Source organism: Egretta garzetta, unplaced genomic scaffold (genome assembly GCF_000687185.1).
Source record: "Egretta garzetta isolate BGI_Z169 unplaced genomic scaffold, ASM68718v1 scaffold11, whole genome shotgun sequence".
NCBI classification, from domain to species: Eukaryota; Metazoa; Chordata; class Aves; order Pelecaniformes; family Ardeidae; genus Egretta; species Egretta garzetta.
The window spans coordinates 1,579,924-1,595,691 of NW_009258621.1; positions in this window are offsets into that span (position 1 = coordinate 1,579,924).

Below are 15,768 nucleotides of genomic sequence, written 5' to 3' on the forward strand. Positions count from 1 at the left end.
TCCTCTGTCTTGGGTTTTCTAAGCAAATTTGACTGCCTGTGAGAAGAGCTAAGTTAACTTGACGTCTGGATCATTCACCTTCTCGCTTCCATTTTCCTACTTTTCTGGAGGGTTCGAGATAAGGATATGACAAGCCCACATAAGGATTTTTACCTCTCCATCTGCTTGCAAAGGAAACCAGATATTCGAGCCCACATACCCTCTTAGGTGTCGAAATTTGCTAACTGTTCATAACATGCCTAAGCTGCACTTGTTAAATTTTTTCAGAAGCAGCAGAAGTAGAGAAGGGGCCTTGACTCAAAGGGTATCAGCACAGCAGTGAGTAGAGATTACCATCACCAACTCAAAACAGGGGAGGCAGTGACAGCATGGAAAGCCTGCACTGATTTAGCTGGTATAATATTTCTGGTGCCAGTAAGGTAGGTGTATATCTCTGGAGACAGACTAAGCTCGTTCTTATGCACAGCCCCATGAACAGCAAACAGTAAAGGCCACTGTTTACTGCCCTACAAATATAGTAACTGGCACAGGTGATATAATGGATTTAGCTGATTTGGGAAACACTATGAGTTTAAATGTTTTTGCTATCAAATTCAAAAGGCATCTGCAGGTATAACCATGAAAGGCAATTCAATAAATTACTGGGGTTTTTAAACTCCCCAAAGCTAAAGAGAAGACGGATTTAGTTCAGAAATGTTTATTTGATTTAGTTGCTGTTTGGTTCACAGGAGACTCCCCTCAGGGGCAATAAAAACCAAGGCTGCCTTTTTTATAGTGCAAAGATTTTACACTGCAGTCCTCTCCAGTCTTTTTAAACGTGCCCCTCTCTTGTTTCAAATACTAAGAAATTCCATTCATCATGACTCAGAAATTTCAGAGATGGAAACGATCTATTAAGCCCTATGATCCATCTCCTGAGCAGTGCTGAATTGCTCCCTATAGTGCATTCGTATTTTTAATATTCTGTCCATCAAGTTTATAAGGTCACATTACCAATGTGTTTTAAATCACATTTCATGTTTGTGTAAACAAATACACGGTTGTTGCATTTCAGTGTAGTTGCTCTTTCAGACGTACTGGAGAAAGGAGGCAAGCAGTAGCCAGGATAGATGGCAAGTGCCAGTATCAGGGGGGGTTGTTTTGTTGTTAAATGCAATCAGTGCTGTGTGCGCAGTGGGCTTTCAACTATTCCTCTTTGGAGAACGGTCATTCTAATGTCAGTCATTAGCAATTTGCTGTTAGTCACTTGGGAACAGCATGTTTCCTACAAATTGCTTCTATTAGTCACCAGTTCTTGTCTAAATAATTGGCTATGAGAGACAGCGAGCCTGTGTGAGACAGGCGTTAACAGGATGGCAGGATGTATGGGCACATTGTTACAAGACACATACTTTACATTTTTGATTGCCAAAAAAATAGTGGAATAGGCTCAGATCTCTTTTACACTGGGGTCAGGCTGGAGGTACACCGTCGAAGTCCAGTGGAGTCATTTGAAAAGCCAAGGCTAATGTATGTGACATCAGTATCTGGCAGCAATACAGCAGTACATTTGCTTGTCTCTGAAATGTAGTCACCTCTGGCATGAAACCTGGCAGCTGTTTCACATAAAATGGTAAGAATGTGGACCAATATCCTTCAGGAGAGGAGAAAGAGAAAGAGGACGAAGAGCATGGAGGAGTCCCACGAGTTTGCACCCTTCGGATTCCTGTCACCAGCCCATTTAGTGAAATCTCCTACGCGGTGTTGTAAGTTCAACCACCTGCTGTTTTGACAGCCTTTTATCTCACTGAAAATAGGTGTTTTGCCCTGACAGTAAATAAATAAGAGGAACAAAAAAATGCAACTTACCTACTAAAAAAAAAAAATGCTGTGGCAGAGAAAGCAGGTCACAGTCAGTAGCACAGCAGCATTCAGCTATGTCATTCTCATTGGGAGCTTCAGTCGTCCCACCATACCATCTGAATACGTTCTCCTTTAGGTTACTACTTGACTGCTCTTATGGTCCTACTATACTCTTTTTTTTTTTTTTGTGAAAGCTGAGCCTGAGAAAGTGTGGGGGTAAAAGGTTACAAATGTCCTAATAAAACTCATGTCATAGTTATGAGGAAATATCTAAGTTTGTTGTTGATGGGGTACTTTAGACATGCCAGAAGGAGGGGCTTTGAGATCATACAAGTCATTCTGGAGCCTCTGAAAACATGTATTGGGACTCAAATGCAGGCATGTTCAACAGAGGTGCAGAGAGAGAAGCAGCAGGACCTTTGAATCCAAAGCTGCCACTCTCTGGACCGATGTAGAGGGGACTGGATGTTATTCCCCAGGGCACTGGGAAACCAGAGCTTAATTATTGCTGTCGCGGGAGGAGGCAGCAGTGTGGGGACAATGGATGGGGGTCAGAGAGGGGACAGAGGAGCCAGCGTTACGTAAGCCATTTCTCAAAGTTACACAACGGAGAAGAGTAATAAAACTAATGCGCTTTTATAATGCATTCCTATGGAGATTTAAAATGCTTTGAAAAGGTAAGTAAACATTATATCATAAGGTGGCAGATGGAGAACCTGGAGCAATGAGGAAATAAGTGGCTTCCTCGTAACCATAGGGAGAGCCAGAAGTGTGGTGGGGAGCAGCACTAAGGTCTGTGGAGCCCTCTGGGCACTTGGTCACAGCCTCTCAAATGCCCGGGTCTGCTGGACAGGAGGAAAGCTGGCAGGTTAGGAAGAATTTTTCCCTAAATCAGGAAACAGATCAGAACAGAGAAATACATTTTTCAAGATGGGAAAAGATGTTTTGTTGAAAACAACAGAGAAGCATTTTGGGTTCCCAGGATTTTATTACCTTTTCTAGTGTGAGCCAAAGGATTGTATCCAAGTTTCCAGAGATTATTCCTCACAGGAAAAGCAAAGCCCTAATAAAGGACATTGCAATTCCACAGTAAAAGCAACAACAATAATAAAAAGATGTCTTTTATTTAATCATCTGAACAGATCCAGTGGGATGCAAATAAAAAGGTGGGATAGAGAGCTCCAAGAGACAGGTCACATCTACAGGTGCTTGTCAGGCCAAGGCAGCAAAGTGAGACAGAGCAACGTGCTGGTGAGGAGCAAGGAAAGGTCTTCGTGGTCAAGCTGCTGTTTGTCATCAGTGCCAGTGACCCTCAGGAGTTTTCTGCCCTCCCAAAAAACTCTTCAAACCACTTGTGGATTTCCCAGTGATTTCCCAAACCTGCCACCTCTCCTTAAGATCTCTCTGGGCTGGACTAGTCCCTTCAGGGTTGCCATGGGGGGAGCAACCCAACCTTGGGAGCGATCAGTGGATGCAGAGGGACCCCCATCCTGTGGAGCATGTGTCCTGTGCCTTCAAGCACGTCTGCCCCAGGTAATGAGGAGTGCTGCCAGCACCCCGCTCGTCCCTGGCCACGATTTGCTACATGCTGAGGACAACCCCTGGCTGCTGCTGTGCTGGACTTGCAGCTCTTGGTCCATTGCAGCTGCTTGGCCTCCGCTCATGGCGTGCAGCTGTCCTTTTTCCGCCTGGGCCATTTGTTGTCCCTGGGAAAGCAGAACACCTCCCTGCCTGCCTTTGGGTGGTCTCGGCTCATGTGCAGCAGCCCCGGGCAGCTCCTGTGCTATGTGTCCTCTCTCCTGCCTGCAGTGCTGCTGTGAGCAGGACAGGTCGTCCAGGAGAAGTCGTAGCTGGGGAGATCAGACTATGTGGTTCAGGACTTTCCCTGCAAGATAGAAATTGGGCCTTCATCAAAACCTCAGCTCTCGCTCCTCCTGGACTGAAATGAGGGCTCAGCCCTGCAGCCAGAGGTAACGCTGTACACATCTGCAGGACTAGTCCTGTGTTTTCTGTGTTAGTTTAGATTTCAAGGACTTATGGAAAAATATATGTCCTGTCATATGAAATGCAGTCACTAATATATAATGATCTGCATTCCTCCATGCGACATTTAGCAACTGTTTGTGACTGCAGTGTTGTAACAGGTCAGTGAGCAGCCAGGTGTTGCCCCCATTTCTGCACAGGACCATTGCTGAAGATCATGTCCGTTGCCAGAAGGAGTGGTGCATGGCCTCCTCCCTGTTATAATCCCTCCATGGGCAATATTGCTGCCAGGAAGAGCCACAATCTCCCCTGGGTGGGGGGAACAGCACGATGGGCTCTTGCAGGACACATCTCCAGATCACCCTCCCTGGCTAACTTCTGAGATAGGCTTATCTGTGGGTTCGGAGGGGAGCAAATTAGGAAAGCACCATCCATGTGTGCTGGAAGGGCTGTATATGTGGCTGCCAGGAGGAATTTGGTCATGATTACATGAAATCCAGTGCTGTTTGGTCAGTCTCAGGCTGATGTTCTCCTCTGCCCTGGCTCATCATGGACAGGATCCGGCATTCTGGGCGAGAGCGAACGCAGCAGCTGAGGCTGGCAAGGGGGGGACTGAGCCGGCTTCAGCAAAAGCATGTGGCTTTCCAAACATCTTGCAGTCCAAAGCAAAACCAGCAGTTCTGACATGCTGTGAGCAATAAACAATGAGCTTTGTCAGCATGTCTAGAGGAAATGATAATTCCTGGAGTGTGAATGATGAAATGTTAACCAAGATGGAGGCTTCGGATAGCTTTGTGGTTAGGAAAGAATATGTGCATCAGTGTGGAAGAGCTGACACTAAGGCAAAGAGCCCTAAATAAGGCATTTAAGATCTTCCAGGTCTCTCAACTTACTCCCCAGTGGTGTTTTCTCCTGTTCCCTGTGTAAAGTGCAAATCGTTGCTTATGTCAAAAGGGAGATTTGCACTGTTGTAACCAGCACCTGAATCCACCCCTCTCCCTGCATGGCTCTTCATCGCCTACCGCTCAGTGCTGCCATTCAGCCTGCTGGGACGCACAGGACTTGGTGCACATCAGCGTGCTGTTGAACATGCATTAGAAGATTGGCTCTCTCTCTTTTCCCTTCTTTGTACTAATAGGCAGCTCTGATTGCTCTGGTCTTTTCAACTTAATGTAAAGCCTAATGAAATCAGTGGGAATGTTTTTATAGGTTATGGTGATCTCGACAGGGACCTGGTAGCCCTGTGCTTAAATATTTTGCAAATCTGTTGCATAGTTTCAACACCAAAAATATTCACAGTGTATTTTTCCCCTTTGCTTGGAGGACACTGAAACTATCCACTACAGACCATGTGTGAAATGTTTCCAGCCACTCCAGTGATTAATAGCATTGACATGCATGTATTAACAGAAAACAAGAATTTCTAGAATCAGAGAAAATGATGCAATTATTTATAGTAATAATATTAATTTCATAATGTCATCAATGTAGGGGTCTAGTGCAATAAATAACCTCGAGAGTTGTCCTAGTGTGTGTGACAGAGGACATGTGCATATGAGATCTGATTGCACAATAACTTTTTCCCGATGTGCCCTATGAAACATGGAACTTTGATCTCACTCTCCAGCCACTCATCCTGGGGTTGTTTTAAGAAAAATGACGTTCAGTCCCATTATTCAGTGCTGGAGGAAAAAAAAAAGACTCAGTGCTCTGCCATGGCTGGTGTTACCCTCAGGCATTTCTGGCATGTTTCCGTTGTAAATTCATTTTATATGTGGCCAGGAAGTACAACATCTTGTTGCATCATGTAAGAAAAGACCATATTTCTTCTCTGTTGCTCATTTCCAATCTACAGAAGCATCTGGTGGGAGCATGTCAGAAGAACTGTCATTAAATGTAAGAGTTTCAGCCCACAATGCTGTTTCATGCCCGAGTCTCATCTTGAAAGAACAACGTCAAATCATATTTTACTTTTCTCCCTTTTTAACTGTGAGTTTTTATTGTGCTCCTCTCTTTCGAGCATGACAATGATTTTCTTTTCTACCAAAACCTGGTTTTGCCACTGTCACTTCTGGGCAATTTGGTTTTGAATGGAGATAAAAATTAACACTGCTGCTTTCCAGGAAAATCCTAGCGCCATAAATTTCCACTGAAGCCTGGCCCACAGCTCAACATGTCCAAGTTCTGAGGCTCCCTTAGCAAAAAAATACAAAATACTACACAAGAGAAAGTATTAAAAAGCCAAACACTCCACTTTACATGAATGATACTGCAGGGCTTGAGATGGTAGCTAGCCACACTGTGGCATTTACTAGAGGGGCACAGATTTGTTGGAGAACATGAAAGCTCATCTTTAATGTCATAAACATGGCTTCTCTCCCACCTCTTGTTCCCTCCTCTTCCTCCCTCTGCAGATGAAGGCAGCATCTGCTTCACCTTTCCCAACATTCTTACAATGGCAACTCCAAAAAACGCCTGTTGAGCGTTAGGAGGAAGGTAGAGAGCCATTTGCATAGCATAAAAATTACTTTCATTGCTCCTACTAAGTCAAGGTCCAAGCCGCATAGGCTTGCACAGTGCCTGTCAACTCACTGCCCCATACATACAGACCTGGAGCTCTTTGGTAGCAGAATGGGATCGTTTCTGCCACACTTATCTCCCGTGACCTGACCATTTCTGTCTCCCCACTGCATGTCCCACGAGGGTCTCTGTGTCACCTGGTTAATCTGAGAACTGAGACATGGATAAGACAGGTTGCATTTCCCAGCGGTCAGACTAGTTCCTCTGACATAAGCCTCATGCTCTTAATAGAAGCAGGAAAATTTGAGAAAATACATCTGATGTAATTAGTCTAACCTTTCTGCCAGGTGGTTAACAGCAGAGAAAATGCCTGGATTTAATATACCCATGGCCCCTCTTGATAAAGGACTAAATTCCAGTCTCCACTTAGAAACCTGAGAAAACTAAACATACCCTCCCCAAGAGCTCTTAAAGAGATGGATTTCCACCACTCACTTGCATTCCCAGCTCTTTATTAGGCAAGAGAGAGCGCAGCCATAAAGCCAGGCAAAACCTGCAATGGCAATATATATCCAGATAATGAGCAAACCCCCCTCTTTTTCAGATCTGTTGGCAGGGATCCACCTCCCTCCCTTCCCACTCTCTGGTGAAAAGGTCCCCCAGGGATTGCCCCATGGCTCCAGCATGTCACCCAGGGTCAGCATCGGTGAGCAGTCCTACCCAAGGCAGTGGTGGAGGACCCCAACTTTGCTGCCGGTGCTAGGGATGGAAGAGCTCTCACCTGCCTGCGCCACTACCCAAAGGCTTGGTGGCAACACATACTGATGCTCCACGCTACCCTTGGGACAAATGTGGCATGGAGCTGCAAGGCAGGAATTTAGGCAGCAGAGTGCCATCAACCCACATCCAGTTATCAACAAACTGGCACTGGAGTGTGGTCTACTCTCCTGCACTGTGCTTACTCTTACCACCCTCTTTCCTCCTCGTAGAGCCTACAGGCAGAGGGGGAAGAAGAACTACTCCAGCCTGCTTTGTGGTATGTTGTTAAAGCAATCCAGGTACACAACAGACAAACCACTTTCCTGGGCAGCTGTGATGCTGTTTCCTCCAAGACACTATCATAAAAGTCAGGTGTCCACATCAGTATGTCCTGAGCACAAGGGTCCTTGAGGTTTCAGGGTCTCGGGAGGCTGGAAAGGAATAAGTGGTTTCCAAAACTGTTTTATTTTCTCAGTTGCACTTGACTGGGAGATTGCATCATCCCAGTTTGGAGGTGAGAACCTCACCTCTCCTGTCTGTTGGGTTGCTGTAACCTGCTCTGCCCAGTACTATAATTTCAAACTATTTGGAGGCTGCTGTTTCATGCCCAAGGTTGTGCCCAAGGTAGTATTTACCATGAGAGGTATTGATACATGTGTGCCATCATTTGCAACTGCTTATAAATGATTTGGGGCTGAAGATGTAAATGTTGATCTTCAGTCTGAAAGGCCTAGGTGATTGAACTTGTTTAGTCAACTTTAAGAGACTGACAGCTTTTTAATTACAAAAATCTATTGCTCTCCTCTTACCCAAGGGCTGGGTATTAGTTCAGTTAGCTCTAGGCTGGATTATTCACCACCTTTAGCTAAGTTCAAAACTAAGCATTACTCTTAGAGATGAAGCTGTGGAGTTAGAAATGATTGGGAAGGTGTTCATGGAAAATGCGAAGTGTGAAGGATTTGGATATTTTCCAGGTTTTGCATATTACTGCCTTTTGCCTGACTAAGTTATACTTTGTGCCCACCCTAAACCTAGAAACATAATCGGAAAACTTAAGAGAATCCTTCTGAGACCCTTTAAGCCTACCTTCTCTGTAAGAAAAGGGAGGCGCTTTCTCCTTTCCTGAATACCCCCATTAAAACAAATACATGGTTTTGACTCCAGAGCAAGAAGCAGCAGGACAGGAGTCAGGACTGAAGGAGATTACATTGAAAAGACAGAGAGAGCCCAAGCAGCAGCAAAAAGCAACACAAATTGTCCGTGGGCATGTATCCAGGCAGATTCGCTCAGCTCTCCCTCCATCCTGTGCGGCCAATGTCCAAGGGAAGCCGCGTTGACTGATCAGTGTCACAGTGGAGCGGTGAAGAGCATTATTTGGTGTTTGGATAATATAACCCAGCCATTGCCCTGGCTGTCCAAACACATCATGTGACATGGGCAGAGGTAAGAGAGTCTGCACAGTTTCAGTGAGGAACAGGACTCATCTTGCCCACTGGTATTGAAGCCTGTCTTTCTAGTTCTGTTCTTTTCTCTCTCTTTTTTTTTTTCCCTTTTTTTCCAGAAGGCGGCCATCCAGACGGCCCTACGAGCCGCCTGTGCCGTGTAGCTGTTTCCTGTTGAGCGGCCATCAGCTGGCAGCAGGCGGTGGGCTTGCTCAGCAGCGGTGGCTGCGGTGGCCGCTCTGCTGTAGGGTTTGCACAATGCCCTGGGAACTCCTGGAACGGATGGGAATGATGTACATGGGAGATATTCCTGGGGTCATTACACACTGCGGGAAGAGCCTGGCTTGCAGCAGTCCTATAAATTTCTTTCATTCATCTCTGCTGAAGTCAACAGTGGAAAGCAATTTTAAGCACTTGGATCATACAGAATATATAAATACCTGTATTCTGGCTAGCTGTAACAATTCAAACATAAGTATGGCTCCCTGGTGAACGGACAGGATATCACAGGCTTATTTTATCTTCCAAATGGGTCAGAGTTGAATCTTTTTCTGGATTTCCACATTCATTGTCTCTTAACAGGTTAGGTTTTTACTGAGAAGGCATTGTTAGGGTTCTCAGACTCACGGTCGCGACGGAAACACCTCCAGATCTTCTGCAGATATTTAAAATAAATTTGTTACAACCTGAACTTTGGTTCCACTTTCTAATGAATGCCCTCATTTTTATATATCGATGGGCTTATGTATTCAGCCTGTGTTCCAGATATGTAGATCCAGTAACCTTGCATCCATATGTATCCGTTCATGACTACTTTAAGGGGAATTAAGATTAATTAACCTTTATAGGCAATAATGGCCTTTCCTGGGGTATCCCTGATTTGTTCAAACAATACCATTGTTTGAAATAATGAAGTTACACCCCTTGCTTCAGATATACTATTCTCAATAACAATATAGGCTTTGTTAGAGATGATAAAAAAATGTCTACAATAGCTTACAAGAAAAGCAATTTTGCATTTTTTAAAACAGTGCAATTCTAGCATTTTTAAAAATTTCAACAGCCATTTACAAAACAAATGCTGAAAGTTTCATCTGACCAGTGGTTGAAAAATGTGGAAAATACTGAAGCACGCTCAAGAGTCAGATTATTTTGGCCAGTATGAGTATTTCTCTAGGCCGTAAAAATAAGGCAGTGGGATAAAACAAATTCTGATCTTCGCGTTAAACTTGTAGGCAGAGTGTAATATGTGTGTCGTGTTTTCCAGTGTATTTTGGCCCTTGACCTCAGTATACAAGGAACATATATACATACACACACATATAGACCCCACTTTTCTTCACTTTTATGTTCAGTTGAGCTGTGTTTGGACTTTGAAGGTCGTGTGTGCAAGTATGCACACGTGTATACATACACAGACATAAATCTAGCTCTGAACGTCTGCATACAACAGATGCAAAATTTGTGCTTATGGTGTGCACTTGATGCCTTGCTGAAGTCTTTCAAGCAACAATCTCGAAGTATTTTAAAGCCATTTAAGAACCAAATATCCCATGGGTGTAGTCATGAGCTACAGGTATACCTTGTCCCCTGCTCACGTGTTTCGCTAGCAGTGTGTTCAGTTCTATGCCTCGCTGTATCCACACTAGATAAAAATTAACTGTCTCATCTCTATTGCAAACTGGATATATTTATAGGTTTCCTGGGGAAGTGAGCTGTTTCCCCCCCAGTCCTTGCTCATTAGCAGGCCTAGGAGCAACACCTAGGAGTGTTACTGCCCCAAACTGCCTACTCCTCATCAGAGCAGGTGAGCTCTCAACATCTCATTTTGCCACACACTGCTCCTTTAGATTTTAATCTCCTGCTCATCAACCTGAAACTGAAGAAAAGATTGGTGAAGCACCCTCAGCTCCAAAATGGGTTGCTTAGAACCTCCCAGGGTTTGGCCCGGTTTTGTCGGAAGAGACTGAAGTGCAGTGAGAATCGGCTGGGTGAATCCCAAGGAAAGACCACAGGATTTCTGTTAGACACTTTGGTGAGCCGAGCACAAAGCTGTCGGCATCCCAGGTCTGCTTGGAACATCACAGAAAGAAAAACAAAGTTTTAAATTAAAAAAAAGAAATCCCATCAAGGTTAATCTTTCAAAAGCCACAGTCCATCTGGATGCCTACTTCCTTAGTATTATGAAGACTCGTCCTGTAATCCGTAGGCGAAATATGAGTGAAATGTAAGCTTGCTGAAGTTGCGTTTAATATTTTGCTTGCTAATAGTGCATCTAATCCACCACGAGCAGGAATTCATCAAGCCTCAGGGACTACCTAAAGCACACAATCCCTCTAAATGAGCAGTAATCTCCTCCGTCAACTCTTCAATCTCATGAACTAATAAGTGATGCTAAAGGCTCATTTGCTTTGGGAGCTCCCAGCGGTGGAGGGGACGACACTGTATCCAGCATAGCAGCCAGCAGAGCCCTGAGATGAGTGTGGGCAAAGAGGCAGATTCCTGGGATTTTTATTTTTGCAGCGAAGAGCAAAACTTCTTCCTTGGTGAGGCAGTGCTCTGCTGAAATTTGTGAGCCACATGGACACCAAACTAAAAAGAACCCTCTAACGGTCTCAAGCAGCAAGATTAATAACAATTTCCACAAACTCCACTCTTTTACATAATGCCTCCCTCCCCGATCCCCGTGGGATAAACAGTGGGACGCAAGGCTGACATTTTGCAGATGCTGGGAGAGCAGGCGGTTCCGGCAGCGGCGGTGGTGGCGGAGGAGAAGGAGGCAGCATGGGGGAGAGGCACAGGCGACTGAAATTCATTTCTTGGAGAGGTCACGGGGGTCAGTGACAGTGGCGCTGAATGGATTTTTCCAGCCGTTCGGAGCTGAGATTTGCACTCTGTAATCTGAAGGCTTTTATCTATTTCTGAAAATAGACAGGAATTTTTTCCACAGGCTGCTCCAATCTGGCCATGGAGATGCAGAGAAGGATTACAGGGATAAATTCAGGTTTTGTTAAGCAAGCGTAGCTTTTCCAAACCAAACATAGACAGCTTTCTCGCAGCATAAGCACGCGTACAAGCGTTCTCTTGTCGGACGGACGCATCCCCTTGTGCAAGAGGTGAAAGCACTAGGTGCCATGCACAGCCCTGGAGCCCTCGACTCCTGCTTTGCACGTTGTTTGCCTCTCCAGGCCAGCTGTGCTAGAGCCAGTGAGATCTCTCCAAAACTGCAGAGAATGCTCTAGATTTGTTTCCCCCGCTGAACGGACAAGGACTAGTTTACTCAGTGATTATTTTCTGTTTCATTCACATTTTGCTGCAGCTGAGCTTCCTCCCTTGCTTAGTCATGTCCTCTTCTGGCAGAGGTTTCTCTGAAAAGAGAGCTGATTCTAGAAGTTAGCTAGGACAGAAACCAGTGGGTGGGTGTATGACAGCACTTCCAGGGATGAGGAATTGATAAGAAGCCAGCTTTATTTACTAACCTTTTTCTTTCTGGAACAGAAAATATGATGCTGAGACCTGGTTTTGCTCTTACTAAAGTGGGTTGAGCTAGAAACTAAAGCAGGCGCTTGGGTGTTTGTACACCAATGTCTTGGGGTAAAATACCATGGGGTAACAGGACCTGCAATTTCACGGCATAAAGTGTTCTCACAAGGTTCTACCATTTTCCTGGTGTCCCTCAGTCCCACCAGCCCTTGTCTCCAAGCAGCTCACCTGCCCACCCTCAGGTTGCGTGGTCACGCTCATGCCTAGCTCCTAGGAATGAACCAGCCACCCTTTTTTCTTACCTGCACCCCTGCTTTATGTACAAAACAGTTTTCATGAAACCCAGATACGCCCTTTTTGGATGGAAAGAGTTACGTACTGAGATGTAACCCTGCTCTCTCAGTCTGCAGGCTGGGGAGATGTCACTGGCCATAGGCAAATGTTTGTGCAGAGGCAAGTATTGGGCCAGAAGATCAGGAGCTTTGCTTACCCTCCTGCCAGGAGGTGGCTCTGCCTAGCCATGCCCAGGTGGCAACGAGCCGCAAAGTAAACACCCTAGAGCAATAATTCTAGGGAAAAGTGAGGGGGGAAAAAAGGCAATTCGATTAAGAATTGCAGTTGTTAATGACAGTAAAACCTTTTGGTGGGGAGGTATGAATCTGGATGGAAAACAGTACACATGGCCAGGGCCACATCAGGGCAAGCAAGGTTTGGAAAACCATGCCAAGAGCTGAGCTGCTGAAGCATCCTGACAGCTCTGAAGGATGATGGTGAGGAGTGACCATCCCCTGAGAGCCTCCTCAGCTGGAGATTCAGAGAGAGGAAAAGGTCTCTTAGGAGGCAGCCAGATCCGCTGAGCTTCAGCTGTTTGACAGAGGCTTAGATCAGCTCTTCTCAATGCAATGCGGCACATCCATCAAAACAAAAAAAACCCCAAACAAGTGAGTGAGTGCAAAAACCTCTTGGCATTCACCCATGCCCTTAACATTTACCAGCAGCCTCTCACCACGCTCCTGTCTGTGCATCCTGGCATTTGCCTGAGCTCAGAGCACAGTTTCATTTCAAGCCAACAGCAAACATCAGTCATTTCCCCCCAGCCAGCTAATACTGACAGTAATTAGTTTTATCCATAATTTGGAAATTAAGTTTCTATGATTTACCAAACTGGTCAGACTGGAGCTTTAAACATCACCTCCTGGGCAAGGGAAGAGAGTAAAAACAACCCCTAAAGAAGTGTTCAAAGGAATTTGCTTGTGGGGCGGGATGTCTGTGCAGATGGCAGCCTGATGCCAAGGATTTAAGATGGTGCTTGGACTCTGCACTTGCTCCTGGTGGTCCCAGCAGGCGGAGTTCCCTGTGCACCAGCCTTCCCATACCAATGGTAGGTGGGCTCTGCACTACCAGACCTTCAGCTGGCTTTTCTGCCTCTCTCTATGCCTTCCCCAGTAAACAAATAACGGCAGACTCCTGTTCAGCCTTGTCTATTTTGGGATCTTTACCAGTCCTACCAATAATCACAGTTATAAATGTTTACACTGATAGGAGACTGGCCCATATTGTACAGAGATAATAACGGTACAATTTGATATTCATGAGGTGCTGATGAGCTCTAAATATAGAAACAGAGTAATTATTGCTGGCAATACAGGCTGGATTTCAAAAAGCAGATAAATGGAGAAATGGATACGCTATTTATTGCAGCTTCAACAGTAACAACAGGAAAGCTGTCTCCCTCGATTAGGCAAGGACCAGACTGCAGAAGGCAGAGCTCATGGCAGAGGGGTGGAGGGCTGTGATACCCTACTGGTGGCAGAGAAAAGCACAGCTGCAGAAAAAATATCTGAAAACGCACCTAATGCCGAGCTCACCCCAATGCATGCAACTACGCAAGACGGGGAGCACATTGACTGTACCTTGAAAACCTATGATGTAACTGACTGGAAAAACATTGCAAACTCTTGTCCTGAAACCCCTTAAGGAAAGACGAAGCCGTTGGCTGCCACAATCAATGCATGTCTGCAGCTGGAGCGGGCTGCCAGGCTGCAGGGAAAGCACGCTGAACGCAGATCCCAGCCGTCTGCATCCGCAGGCAGCGAGCTTCGGCCGCTCTCCGGCCGCTCGAGCTGCAGTCGCTCAGGGCTTGTATGCTGGCCTGGAGCACGAGCAGGGTGGGTGGCACCCCTGCGTGCCAGCCTCTGAAGCTGCACGCTTTGGCATTCCCTTAGCCTGTCTCCCTTTGATTCACTTTTAGGAACATTTAGCTCTTGCTGAAGATAACAAAAATAACGGGTGGTCAGGGCTTCTGATAAACAGGCTGCTGGCTGACTACAGAGTCCTTCAGTACAGGTGTAGGCACTCAGCTTCAGGCGTGCAAGTTGGTAACACTGAGGAGTTTTCTGGCAGAATGTCTCCTTTGTCAAATTTTGTGTATTTTGGTATAGGGGTGTTTGGGGTCACGTCCTTCTCCCAGTCTCTAAAGGGTGCTAGCAAGGTTAGTTATCTAATGACTGGAAAGACACCCACCTGTCTGGAAGTGTAGCCTGTGTAGTTTCCATGCAGCAGTGGTACCCATGGAGCTGAACGCTGCACTGGCCGGACGGTCAGAACCATCCAAGACCTGAAGCTGCTTTGTGCAGCCGTTCCCTCCCACCCCTTTGAGGAACCTCACCCCTCGCTGGTGCTTCCACAGCAGACAAAGCCAAATTTGCTTCAACTTTGGCATTCACCACCACCGTGCTGAATAAAGCACTCACAGGTTTCTGTTGCTGTAGAGAAAAACCACATGAGCCGTAGCCAGGCTGTTGCCCCAGAGAGAGCAAAAGAAGCGAAGCCTTCAAACAACGGGGCAGGAGCTGTAGGTTCATCAGGGGTTTGGTTGTCAGTATGACTTCTGACAACGATTTTCTGAGGTGAGATGAGGAAGCAATAAAAGTTACCCACTGCTTTCAGGCTTTGGTCTAAAAGTTAATTGCAAAGGGGATGTTTCTAAGAGCAGTAATTCCTGAATCAGGCTCCTTATTAGGTGATTCTGCAGTCCTAACAGTCAAGCCACAAACCAGCCTCTAAATTTCTCCAAGGTTTAGGGAACTGGTGCTTGCACGTGAACTTCACATGGATGACTCCAGTGCATGAAGAGCTAAAATTATTCACATGCTCTGCTGCTGGTCTTCTGCCCTTCCTGTATCATGTCAATGCATACTACTAGGCAAAAAGGGAGATAAAGAGAAAAGAAAAGAGAGAAGGGGGAAAAAAACCCTAAAGAATTGCAAGTGAGAAAAAAATGGAGGCAACAGTCCATAGCATGTATATGGTGGTTAATATGTTCCTGTAGATACACAAATATTAACTAACCCTTGAAATGCAGTACAGTTAATTGAAGTGGGTTATTCTGCATTGTTGGAGCAGAGGGAGTCAAAGTTCCCCAGACTTGTACAGTTTTTTGTCAAACAACACCTCGAAGTTTTTACTTCAGTTTTACAACTGGGGAAACCAAAGCACTGCGAATCTACATTACTCGGCCAAGGACCCACAGCAAGTCACCAGCGTGATCTCCATGGAGGTCAGCCTCATTCTTGGTCACCTGTCCTCTCAGACAAGAAGGGTCTCGGTTAAACTGGACATGCATGGGGTTTCAAATGAGTTGTTGCCAGCAGCATGAGGTACATGGCTTTGGGGAATCTCTCCTGTGCTGTGCTTGGCTCTGTGTCAGTATGGTAGAAAGAAATGAGTGGCTGGGGCC